Source organism: Ceratina calcarata, unplaced genomic scaffold, assembly GCF_001652005.2.
Source record: "Ceratina calcarata isolate Rehan_Ccalc_2016 unplaced genomic scaffold, ASM165200v1 scaffold27, whole genome shotgun sequence".
Lineage (NCBI taxonomy): Eukaryota > Metazoa > Arthropoda > Insecta > Hymenoptera > Apidae > Ceratina > Ceratina calcarata.
Genome location: NW_017149195.1, coordinates 721,237 through 733,306, shown reverse-complemented (window position 1 = coordinate 733,306; position 12,070 = coordinate 721,237). Strand labels below are relative to the sequence as shown.

General features: G+C 43.7%; 1 protein-coding gene across 2 annotated transcripts in view; it reads left to right on the top strand.

Annotated features, from left to right (window-relative positions):
• The first annotated feature begins 4,800 nt into the window (after positions 1 to 4,800).
• Positions 4,801 to 12,070, top strand: part of LOC108623452 (titin homolog) — a 46,526-nt gene continuing 39,256 nt past the window's right edge. For both annotated transcript variants that reach the window (XM_026812351.1, XM_018021969.2), the window contains exon 1: positions 4,801 to 5,193. The gene's annotated coding sequence lies outside the window, so the exon portion shown is untranslated. The remainder of the gene's footprint in view (positions 5,194 to 12,070) is intronic.

Sequence of the window (12,070 nt, the reverse complement as noted above, 5' to 3'; positions counted from 1 at the left end):
GATTAAAAATATTCGATCTGTACTTGTCGTAAAGCTTTAGATGTCGAGAGGATTTTTTATGAGCGCAGGCCGGGAAGCTCGAGGCAATTAATTCGCTATTTCTTCTTGTCCTGGCACCGTATGAGTTAATGCGCGATTGTTACGCGTTACGTTCATCTTTGATTATATGGTTCGAACGTATAAAGCCCATAATGGAATGTTCCATTGTTCCGCTATTGTTGTACACGAATGATACCGTGGAAAGGAAAAGAGGCTGATATAATCCTAAAAGTAATCTTTGTACGAAGTAATAAACGCTTTCCCGTCGATTTCACATCGCGAATCGTTCAGGAAATTCGTAAAAGCTACTGTTTCTAAAATGCATCTTATTCTTTGATATAATTGCATTATGTCCATTATTAAATTATAGTCTTTTATGACATGTCAATGTTTTTCATAAAATGAATTAACCAAACAAATGAACTAACATTTGTACGAAATACAAACAGCTTTTCTTTTATACATACATTATTGACCATTCTTATACCGAATGACGAATTGTATGAATCATTCAGTTCTAGTGATAAGAGTGATTACATTTTACTGTGTAAGGAATTTCAATAATAACTTTCGAAATGCTTCTGAGGAAATAGTTTATTCATAGATAAGCCGGTCATACAATTGTTCTTGCTTTCCCTCTTTTCTGAAGAAAATCTTCTACGTTGCAAAATCCTTGGGATCTGTTATTATGAAAGGGTTTCGCTGGAAATCGAGGCTAGTCCTCATTATGAAGATGTTTAGAATTTGAAGGCAACTCTGGTTGCCGTGAGTCACTGCGCTTATTGAAACGATTGTTCTCCGCATGCATATTGCATGTAATCCCTTGTAACTAGAACATTATTTGAAATAAAAGCAGAGTACAAGTTTCGTCGAGCCCCATCTGGAATTTGATGTAAATGTATGACATAACCGATGCGCTGACACAACGGATTTAACCGAAATGCGTGGGCGGCCGCGTTAAGCAACCGCGAAACAAGTGCACGGACGCAAGTGCACGCAGAGTACGACCACGCCACGTCGCGTCTCGTCGAGCCACGCCGCTTTTCGCCGGTGCACTCTCCGCTGCGTTGCATTGCGGCAAGTCGACGACCGACCTTGCGACGTTTCCTGCACACTCCGCTGCGCCGGTTGCGTACACCACCGCTACCAGAACATCGTTTACTGTTATGCATTCGATGAAATATCGATCCGGCGTTGAGTAACTATAAACCAGGAATGCTGGGGGACATTTATCAATCAAAATCGTGTATTGAATTAATTGATTACAATCGTGTTTAAAAATACTGAGACTTGGATTGTTTGAGTCATTTCAGTGGTGAATATTTGCTCCAGTATGGATATTAATAAAATTGTTTTTGAATCAATTTACTATAGAATCGATTCTTATTTTCCACACGACATGTGTTATCCTTACTTCGTGAAACGTCGTGAAAGATTTCCGAGAAATGATTGCGGGACTTGCATCACAATATTGTCACGGAATTTATTCTTGCAACGGTATATCTGATATGGTCTCGGCTCGACGGTTGCATTGTTGCAAGGGAGAAATTATTACACGGCCTGTATCGTGTACTTCATGGTGTTCGAATGGAAATACAGTCTGTGATCCCACGGTTACCAAGGAGCCGGCCAGAGGAAACCCCAACCCCCTTTGATTTCAAGTCAGACCGAAAGTGACAAAATGAATTTGACACAACTCCGATTTCGATCAATGAGTTGATTGTAAAATAGTTTGAATTATATTGTGTTGGCATGGAAGTAATTTCGGTTATCAGAAATTCATAGCGCTATAAAAATTGAGATTACTTTCTTATCAAATAAAATAAAAGACAGGGTCATGACTTATGATCGGTCAATGATTCGAATAGAGATTCGGTCGACTGTCAGCCGGAAAATTGAATCGATCATGAACTTGCCGCAGGGTCGGGGTCATCGAAGGTCCGGCCTTGACCCGCGGAAGAGTCACGTAACGACAGGCTGACCGTAGCCAGAGGAAGAAGGAAGCGGCGACGATGGCATGCGGCGACGATGGCTGTGCGACGACCTCGGTAGACACGAGGGGGAAAGTGTAACCGATCCCGAGAGCTCGAAATCGAAAGTAATTTCCTTCCATCCCGCTCTTTCTCTCCTTTCTCCGTTCCGCGTTGCCCACGACGATCATTCTTTCTCCCAGGCCAGTGAATTCAGGTCACGTTCAACTCGTAGACACTGTCCTCTCCTCTCCCATCGCTTTCTCCCAGCCGTTTTCCTCGTCGTCGGAAATCATTGCAAAAAGAATCGGCGAATCTCCGATAAGAACCCTGGTTGATAAGAATTTGTACTCTAAACCTTGTATCTCCGCAATTTGCAGCGAATTCAATCTTTAGACTTGGATTTTGTCTTAAAAGTTGCGGTGATATTGATTGATATATGAAATTTGCTGCGTTTGTTGCGACACCCCTAAACGATTATTGCTTTCGTATCGCTCCATACGCGAACAGGTCTTGAACACGAGTTTCCACATCGATTTCATCGGCTCGGGCGAGCAACGCGTCACGACTACCGCGGCCGGGCACGGCCGCGTTATTATGTCAATGTCAATGGCACCGATCCGCGCGCGGAAACGCGACCGAGACAGCCGCCGGTGTTGGTAAGAGTTACGTGCGGTGTCCGCGGACGACGACGCACGGTTCACTGAACCGAATTCCCCCGAGTCGGTGAAGGAACTGGAGGTAAGCAAGGTGAACCCAGCTGGAAACACTGTGTCTCGGGTGTCCCCGGTCTGCTCCAGAGGGGACCAACGACTGCTTTACGACGTTGACGTCAAGCGGGATGAACTTCCTCCACCAGAGAACGCGACATCGCTTTTTCTACTAACGAAATCGAGACTGGCTCGAGGTGTCGAGTGAATAACACCGATTTATAAACGACGATCAAATTGATTATCGATAACTACTTTTAAATCATTAGGAATGGGTCTTCTGATGCATTTCAAGCATCAATAAGCCAGATTTTCCCAATATGAAATCTAATAAGAAATATAAATGAATTCGACTGTCCAAAATTAATACGATTAGAGTCGTTCAACTTGAAGCACACGAGTGGTTTGAGTAGATAAATGTTTATACGTCTGAAACTTCAAACGAGATTACGGAACATGCTGAATTTCGTTGCTTCGGAGAAAGAACCAACTCGGGGAAAACCTAAATTAGAAAGAAGTACCGAAAGCTACAGGGCAAACAAACTGAACGCTCGGTGACGACATTCGATTCTTCGGAAACTGGCCTTCGTGAACTGAAAATTTTCTGGGAATAAAGATGAGTTTCGATTCGCGGAACTTTGCCTGCCCGATGTGTCCACGAGCTGACTCAGCAGATTTGATACCCGACGGCAAAACTGCGTTCCCGTATGTACGGATATCCACGAAACGAATCGGCCGGATAGACCTTAACATAATTTCAACGGCGTCCTTACGTGCCGGATACGCGATCCATGAATCACGCGAACGAGCCTATCGTAACGGTGATGCAATTAAATGTTCGAATATTAGAAAGCTACGATTTAATCTCATTAAGCCCCAAGTACCGAAATGAAACCAATTTTATACATATAATTACTCATTATAAAAGTGCGCAGGAAAGGGCGAACATTAAACATTTAATTGCTAACTTTTCCTAATGCATGAAATGTATCTGTGCCTTTGGAATCTGTAAAACGTGAAACGCACTATGAACAAGCTTACAATTATAATAAAAAGAATGTAGAAAAAATTATTAAAATCTACAATTCTTTGTAATCTAGTTTTATCTTAACCAGCACTACTTATTTCTTTTATTTTAAAAGAGCAATTCACAGAACGAACGAACATAGTGTATGAGTATTGAAGATTCATTTTCCACTGGAAAACTATTCAATTCACTAAAAGCATATTCTTCGCATTCTGTAGAGTAAAGATTCAATCTCTCGAGTAGCTTGTTATATATTTCATTGTAAAAATTGTAATGTTAGAACGTAGAACTAAGATGAACAAGTGGAGCACCGAAAAATTCTCCTCCCTCGCGAGAAACGCTCGCATCGGAGTGCGGAGCGCGAATGTACAACGGGAGGCGCGCTCCGTGTATATCCTGCGGCTGAGCGCAGTGCGCAACGCTGTCCGCGCACCGCAATTGTATGCCGGCTCCGCGTATCTGTCTCTTCCTCGTCCTCCTCGCTCTGCGATCCTCGAGGACTCGCACGACAGATACCTGAAACAATATGAAATTCATGCTAAAATGTGAAACGACTCAATATGTAAGAGGAAGGACCAAGTTTGGAACGGCTTAATAGGGAACCATGAAATGAACAAGAGATCAAAGAAGAATTATCTCGTGCAATATCATCGTACTGTTGCAGCTGACGTACGAAAATCAAACAGAAAATCGACTAAGGGACGAAATCCAAGAGAGTCAAGACGAGGGAGACATAGGAAGAGGGAGAGAAACGGAGCTACGTGGAGTCAGTATGGAAAGAGGGAAGCAGGAGGAGAAAGAGAAGAGAAACAGGGATCGAAAACGAGAGAAGAAGAGACGATGGTCCGGTGTAGCCGGCGGGCACACATCGGGTTCCTCTCCCTCGCCAATCGGCTGGCGCGGCGTGGGGCGGGTTTGTGGTAGAGGGGCCAGCACAGGCGGTGGTGGCGGGTGGCTAGCTGCGGCGGTGGCGGCGGCGGTGGCGGCGGCGCGGCTGCCAAGGTATTTAAGGTACCGTGAACCGGCGGCGCACGAGTAGTTCACTTCTGTTCGGTGCGGTGTCGCGGTGATTTTTAGGGGACAGAACAGAAAAAGGGAAGAGAGAGAGAGAAAGAGAGAGAGAGAGAGATAACGGGGGTACCCGGGTGAACCACGGGAGAGAGAAAAGAATTACGCGCTCCCGGGGCCTCGAGCAACACGCTCGAGAGGGTGCTAGGGAACAATAATTGTATCGGTATCTCCTCGGTGCGCGTACGGACATTCGAGTACACGTAGTAGTTTCGATCGGTAGTTTAGAGGTCCGCGATTCACACGTTGCTACTTTGAACACAGTGTCCGAGGTTGAAAGTTCCGCGGGAAGAGTCCGAGTCAAATCGGCCGCGCTATCATCCGGGAGAACGCGTCAGGATCGTCAGGGTCGTCTGTCGTCGACGACTGTCCTGAATAGGTAAGTCCCATCTAAAAACGTGCGCGGATGTATTATTGGTGCAATGATAAAGGATGGAATGCATTTCTGTACACTCGATATCCGATACGAGTAATTTACGCCAATTTATGCTCTGCCTTTGGTGATACCAAGTGATGTCAAGATCAGTGATTTTGTTGCACTGTGCTCTCAACTGATACTCCTCGCCGTCGTTCTCGTCGTCGTCGTCGTCGTCGTCGTCCGATGTGGATATTTAATGAACTGTGAAAAAAAGTAACATGTGCTTCGACGCAAGGGATACACTAGTTGATCCTCGAAGTGTCCACACCGAAACGTATGGTGCAAGGAGACATGAAATGATCCCTCTTTATTCCTCCTAAAGCCTCGCACGCGAGACTTGACCAATGAAACGGGTATGAACGGTGCGACGAGTGACCGGCTTTGGTTTCAAACGCGATCGTACGAGTCGAGTCAGTGAGTCCTCGAAACGGGATCGATAAATCCGCGTCGAGTGCGAGGATCGTCGCCGCTAGCAACGTCGTGTTCGATCGAAATACACCTGTTACGTGCTGTACCTACCGGTTCGACTACGGGATTGCGAACACGAACGTAATACCGAAAATACCGGTTCCGTGGATATCTCGCGTACTTCCCAGTTCTACCCAGTTTCTTCACAAAAATCCTGCAAACCGTATTCATCACTGGGAAACGAAATTTATTAATTAGAAATAATAATCTTCACCGTTTTTACCACTCGCGATTCAATCATTCGTGAATTTTTCCTTTTCCTCGACGAGAGAACGAAATCGTTTTTCCGACACGAGTGTCGCGAGGCATGGACCGGTCGGGCCACGGGAACGAAGTCAAAAGAGGGCCCGGGGCCTAAATAATTCAACGCGACGCGGTACAATAGGTATGCGTGCCGACTTGCAGCAGCGAAGGCTAGTCGGACGTGCACGAACACCTCGTACAATTAAGAAACAGTGTCTGAATACCGAGACAAACACCGCCGATATGTGAATACCAAGGAGGAAGAGGAGGCCAGCTGGCGAATCTCGGCAACCTGTAACATCCCGCGTGTTCGTTTCGACTCCCAGAAAAAGTTTCTGGACGTCTGCGCGCGTACCGTCGAGCTACAAAAACTGCGAATTCGAGGATGAAACTGGGGGATCGAGCAGCTCGATTTCGATCCTAACAAAAGGTCGAAACGGTATCGATTTTTCTCGCGGCAGGTCCGGAATATAAAACAGGGTTCTCAAAAGGTTGGGACGCGCGCCGGTATAATGAGTCAGAAGGAATTCCAGGGCTCGGAATAATGGATCGTTCCAGCGAGCGACACGAAACGGTTGGGACGAAAAATGTAAACTAGGAGAATCTATACGGGACTGACCGTCCTCCTGTGTTCCCGACGCGTCGCGTAAGCTCAGTTTTCTATCGTTCGGATCCCTCCGCGACGACGACGACGACACAAAAATCGACCTAAAGCACCGTTAAAATTGAGAGAGCATACTGAATTGTGTTTGAACTTTATTACAAATCAAAGCTTAATGAAAAATTTACAATACGAATACAGATTGTACCAACATTGGGCTATTCCATCCTTTTATCTAATTCTGATGAAGATAGTTATGTAAGTCTTCTTTTAAAATAAATTTTGTATATATCTAAACTTTTATTCTATGAAATTGTGTAAATAATGTTTAATTTAATTTTTATCGAAATTCTTAATAAAGATTGTAATACGGAATCACTTGTGCTCCCTTCGTCGAGAGCAGGAGAAAATTTGTCACGGTCGAGATAGCCGAACGGGAGAAGTTGCGATCGCGTTTACAACGATCCGTAATCACAGTGCGAGCGAATGCGCGCGTGAATCACGTTCGCCAGGAAACGCGGTGCTCACTAATCAACGATTCACATTGGGCGTGTAATAACAATGAACGATTAATTACGCGGTCGCGCGCTAACCAACACCGTAACGTTTTTATTCTATTTCTTGTTGTATGATTTTCCATAATAATATATTCTTTATGGGGTTCGATAACCGATTTTAGTTCCGCTAGTTTAACAAAAATGAATGTTACAAATAAGAAGTCATTGCTACTTATTTAGTTAAGAATCTAATGTCTTGCACGTAAAATAGAAAAATTTTTAAAATATCCATAGTCCTTCATGAGAAATTTTGACGAATAATCACATCTCCCAAAAACTACGTATTTTAATGAGTATTCAATTTTTTTTTAAGAAAAAAAGTTAAAATATCGCGTGCCATTCGCATGCAGGGTTTTGCCGCGTCACAATAAGGTACAATTGCTCGCGGCTGGACGGGCTAATTGCTAATTACTAAACGCTAATTACCGAGACCATCGTCTGGGCCGTCGTGCCGCTGGTCCTGATTGCCTTGTTAAAAAGCGAGCGACGAAAACGAAACAGAGTAATGGAGTGTACGTAAGAAGCCATCTCGGACACGCGATCCACGAGCAATAACCGTGGAGAATCGATCTTCCGCTCCGCGAGGAGGTTTAATTACGATCGATCGCGGAACGATGGAAGGAGAAAGAATTTTTTTACGCAACCCGATTTCGTGTCTCGGGTTCAAACTGAAATTACTCGACGAAACGAATAAACGGTCGTTCGATTGAAAAGAAAGAAAAGAAGGACTGTGTTGAGTGCGTTATCAGTCAATTACATTAGAATTATCAATTCGCTTAAGAAAGAATGCAAACATGCGCCTGAAGATTTTCCTTATTGTTTTTCCTTTCGTTTATCTCTGATGTAAATACCGCATTTTTATTTAATCTCTCGTTGACGTTTAGTTCTCGGGATGTAAACGTTGTCGCACAATTTCTTGGCACGACACGGGAAAAATTGTTCGCTCGCTGCTACTGGTGTTGAACGATTAGCCCGGTTGATTCGCGAGGAGCAAATGACGCGTGCACCCGTTGAGTTATTAATTACCGTTAAGAGAGGAAGCTAATTTCGCGTGAAGTGACCAAAAAGCTATCGGGAATTATACCAGTGAAAGTATCGGGACAGCAACGAAGTTGAGCAAGAATCGGCGCGCTCTGTTATATGCGTGCGCCATGGTATCGCATCGCGGGTCTCTTGACCGGCTGAATCACGTAGCTGGCCCATACGAAACGGTAAAAACCCGCGAGGTGCCACGAATTCAGGTCGCCCGACTCGGAACGTCGTTTACCACGAAAAAAAAACTCTCTCATCAACTGACCTTCACCCTTCAAATAAATTTCTCGAAGCTGAATGTATTTCAATGGACAAATACACTCTAATCGATTATCGAATTTTAATTGAGGTTAACGGTTACACAATCATCTGATATCTAATCCTAATCGATGACAGTATTACATATGAACGTCAATCCATAGATTTATCTTAGCACGACATGTAACACGAAATTTTCCCTTTCTACTTGTGCAACTCTCTTTGAATGTTTCATAATTATATGAAGCAATTCTGTGACAATGTATGTAGAAATTATGAAAATGATTGAAACCATTTACGAAATATAATCGATAAGCTTGATTCTAGATCAGATTGCGACTGAAACACATTTAGCATCGAATGAAGGTTATTGCCCTCTTCAATTTTAGACGTTCAATAATTTCCGCGTCGAGACGATTCTGGACTCTGTACGAAGGCGATCGATCGGTCGTTTCCGACAAACTCAAAAGTGAGATTGACGCGCAGTTTTACCTGGTGCCGTTACATCCTCGTTGAACGAACGAACGTAAGCTGGGCTACGTCTTTTGAACGACGAGATCGAGCTGTTCAAAGGCGATCGAGCATTAAAAGAGGCTTCTTCCTATCCGTCAGCAGCGCTGGCGTTTCAAAAAAGGAATAGATCCGCGGTTCATCGGACAGTGGCTATTGAAAAAGGGCTATTAAAAATATCGTGCAACCTACCAGCCCGTGAAATCCTATATTCGACGTTCCAAGCCTCGTACAAAAGGGACGATCAATTTATTCACCCCAAATCGATTGAACAACAACGGAAATTTCGAATTTCTCACAGGGATTTTCCACTCATATTATTTAATACTGTAATCATTTTTCTATAAAATTCGTTCGGTACAGAATTTCAAATACGTTGAAGAAAAGGAAATTTTATTCTAATAACCAGAACGTTTTGTATTTATTTGGAAGAATACATTTGCTATTAATACTTTATGGTCTTCCCTTCTCAAAAATAACTCGCAAATGTTATGGTCGACAATACGGACGGTCGAAAGTTTTGAAATGAGAAATCGACGCCGATCGCGTTCAAATTCCGTTCGCACGGGGCTTGCGGTACCGCCGAGTGGCTCTCTCGCGTATTCCAGGCACGCGTGCCTCGTACACGAAGTGCTAATTCAACGTCACGCCTTGTTCCCCGTAGCCGAATCTTCGAAACAGACCAGAAACCACGGGTTCTACGGTCTACGCGAACACGACTCCTACGATTATCGCGGAATTTGGATACCAGCTTACAACTCGCTCGGCTGAATGCGAATGAGACTCGTGAAATTTCGGACATTGACTCCGTTACGCTGCTTTCGTAATCGCGAAATCGATGAGTTTCGGTAAATAGGTGCGGCGCGAGTTGTGTAATGCGTCTATATTTAAAGTGTGACTCTTGCGAAAATGAAACAAATTTAATTTTCCAATTCCTCATATGCATTAAAATTATAATAAATAGAATTATAAACTTTGAAAGAAACTCAGTAGGATTCAATAAATCATGCAATTAATATCCACATTTACTAATTCAAAATTAAGTTAATCATGGGCTTGGGTTTATAATTGACACACGGCGGAATGAATTCAACGATTTCTGTTTGGCCGTCTCCGTGGTGAGACGTCAAAACAACGGAAGGACAGTTTATCGGCTTTCTGTCATTTCACACGTGAAGACGAATATTCAACATTTCTGTTAGGAACAACAAAGAAATTCAATTATAGAGTAGTCGGATTCGTGAACATTTCTGTCATATTTCCGAATTTCCAGAGAGACAAGCAGTCACGATTTTTTTTTTGTAATGCTAGCCTAAAAGCACTGATTTACCGAGTGAACATTTACAGAACGAAAGCGACTCGTTTAGATTCCATCCGTTCGATTAAACGATCGTATGAAGAATGAGAGCCGCTGTTTATAGATCGGATCATAATTTTTGCAATTAATAGCACGATTACGACCGACTGGTAAGGAGACACGCGACCAGCGCGTTGGAATTCACGCGACACGGTTTCACGGTCGGCGGCGCGCACCGGGTTCGTGGGCCCGCGTGTCCCGAACGGGTTTCGTTCGAACGGTTTCTGTGTCTGCCCGATTAAAATACCACGGAACGGATTTTACCTTGTGAATACTTCGTATTCCTTACGCGGTGCCTCGATGTCGAATGCGGTTTATGAGGCTCTTCGCTCGGTAACCGGTCGTGTACTCGATAAAAATCGGCTACTTCGCGACCAGCGGGCACCGAGATCCGAGGGAATTTCAATGCGCGCACGAATCGTACCATAAGTATATATATGTATACATACGCGGATAGCTTCGGACTCGTCGCACGTATTGCACGAGCGCACGAGCAATTTTTAAAACGTCCAATCGACTCGATTTCGTTCGCGTAAAACACCAGCTACGACGAGCTCTTTTCATTGTCTAGAATTATTCAGTTATTTCTTTGCCAAAAATTTTTGTACTCAATACATATTAAGAAGTTCACTTCTCGATCAATAAATCTTTCAAGGATACAGTTATATTTTGGAGAAAGTGATAATTTATTCGAAATTTAAACAGTCTCGATAAAAAAAAATTGATAGAAAGCTCTTCGTGTCTTCGTGAATACGTGAAATCGATTACAGTTCGAATGAAGAAAAGGGATATTCATTTCGAATTGTCCGACTTCTAAGAATCAATTGGCTGATTCACTGGGGCCGAGAACCTTTTTCAAAAGAGAAGAGAGGAACATCGAGGAATCGTGGTTTCGTGCACAAAAGGCATTCTCTGTGACTAAACCTCGAAACGATGCAAAACGAGGAACGTGACCGGGCCTTCGGGAAACTCGGTTAGACGACGAGTGACCTGGAACATTTTCGGTCTCCGTTCCGGGGCACAAACGAAAATAAAGGTGTAATCCAGTTCGCCAGTGGTTTAGTGAACCTGCGCTATTGGCCTAGTTTATAGGTATGCTGGCCGAGTGTCCGTGCGTCGCTCGGAATTGTTACTGACAACCGGTCGCTGACCTAACCGTTCTCTTCGCTCTTCTGCTTCTTTCCTTTTCAGCCTGTTCTGTTGTTTTAAGCATAGTTCGTGAAAGAGAGGAATTATATCCAAGTGTCAAGAGCAAACTTAAGAAAGTCAGAAGTATAAATGAACATCAGAAAAAATAATCTCAAACAGACATTATTCTACTATTCTCCAAAGCAAAAAATGACGTTCTGGAAACAGTTCGAAAGCAGCGACTGGAGAACGCGATTGAATTGCTATGGATTTTCCATATTGAATGCATCTCCGTTAGTTATTTATCGCGGCTGGGAACACAAAAAGGGGTGGTATCCGATTCACGCAGTTCTGGATACCGTAAGAACGGTGGGATTAAGTACAATAGCGCGTAACATTATACAGTGAATTAAAGGGAGCGGATCCATTCTCCTCTGTCCTCTTTTTCTCGTACGAATGCAGTCTCGCCCGAAGGTGTTCGATTAGCGAGAAACGAAATCGTGATTTCGCCCTCGTGACCGTTTCTCGCCACGCAATCCTTTGACGTAAGTCCACGGATTTTTTATGACATCATCCTCGAATCGAACACGTTCGGAAACCGGTTTAACGGAGCGTTATAAATTCGAAGAAAAGAAGGAAGGAAGGAAGGAAATTAGCAAAGAGAGGAAAGAACTCGCGTTTCAT